At 47.2% G+C, this 1,117-nt stretch overlaps 1 pseudogene; it reads left to right on the top strand.

The window, feature by feature from the left end:
• Positions 1 to 306: 306 nt before the first annotated feature.
• Positions 307 to 1,117, top strand: part of LOC102731948 (bromodomain-containing protein 2 pseudogene) — a 73,521-nt pseudogene continuing 72,710 nt past the window's right edge.

The raw sequence follows: 1,117 nt of genomic DNA, 5'->3' as shown, positions 1-1,117 counted from the left end.
AACCAAATGTTTATTAGATTTGGTTTTGAGTTCATAGAAAAAAAAAAGGAAACATTTAAAAGCTAATAACTAGGGGAAGATGTTGTGATATTAGCTGGCAATGTGTTTCAAGAGACCAGTAATGCATACTTTTTAAAAAAAAATTTTTTATTGTTATGTTAATCGCCACACATTACATCATTAGTTTTTGATGTAGCGTCCCATGATTCATTGTTTGTGTATAACACCCAGTGCTCCATGCAGAACGTGCCTTCCTTAATACCCATCACCGGACTAACCCGTCCTCCTCCCCTCTAGAACCCTCAGTTTGTTTTTCAGAGTCCATGGTGGTGGTGATGAAGGCTCTGTGGAAACATCAGTTTGCGTGGCCCTCCAGGCAGCCTGTGGATGCCGTCAAACTGGGTCTGCCGGATTATCACAAGATTATAAAACAGCCTATGGACATGGGTACTATTAAGAGGAGACTTGAAAACAACTATTATTGGGCTGCCTCAGAGTGTATGCAGGATTTCAACACTATGTTTACCAATTGTTATATCTACAACAAGCCCACTGATGATATTGTCCTAATGGCACAAACGTTGGAAAAGATCTTCCTACAGAAAGTGGCATCAATGCCACAAGAGGAACAAGAGCTTGTGGTGACCATCCCTAAGAATAGCCACAAGAAGGGGGCCAAATTGGCAGCACTCCAGGGCAGCATCACCAGTGCCCATCAGGTGCCTGCAGTTTCTTCTGTCTCATACAGCCCTGTATACTCCACCACCTGAGATACCTACCACTGTCCTCAACATTCCCCACCCGTCAGTCATCTCTTCTCCCCTTCTCAAGTCCTTACGCTCTGCTGGACCCCCGCTCCTTGCTGTGTCTGCAGCTCCCCCAGCCCAGCCCCTTACGAAGAAAAAAGGCGTAAAGCGGAAAGCAGATACTACCACACCTACCCCTATGGCCATCCTGGCTCCCGGTTCTGCAGCTAGCCCCCCGGGAGTCTTGAGCCCAAGGCAGCACGTCTTCCCCCTATGCGTAGAGAGAGTGGCCGCCCAATCAAGCCCCCACGCAAAGACTTGCCTGACTCTCAGCAACAACACCAGAGCTCCAAGAAAGGAAAGTTGTCAGA

Source organism: Leptonychotes weddellii, chromosome 4 (genome assembly GCF_054177405.1).
Source record: "Leptonychotes weddellii isolate Sample4059 chromosome 4, ASM5417740v2, whole genome shotgun sequence".
Classification (NCBI taxonomy): Eukaryota; Metazoa; Chordata; class Mammalia; order Carnivora; family Phocidae; genus Leptonychotes; species Leptonychotes weddellii.
Note: the sequence above shows the minus strand (reverse complement) of the source record. Positions and strands in the feature narration are given on the sequence as shown.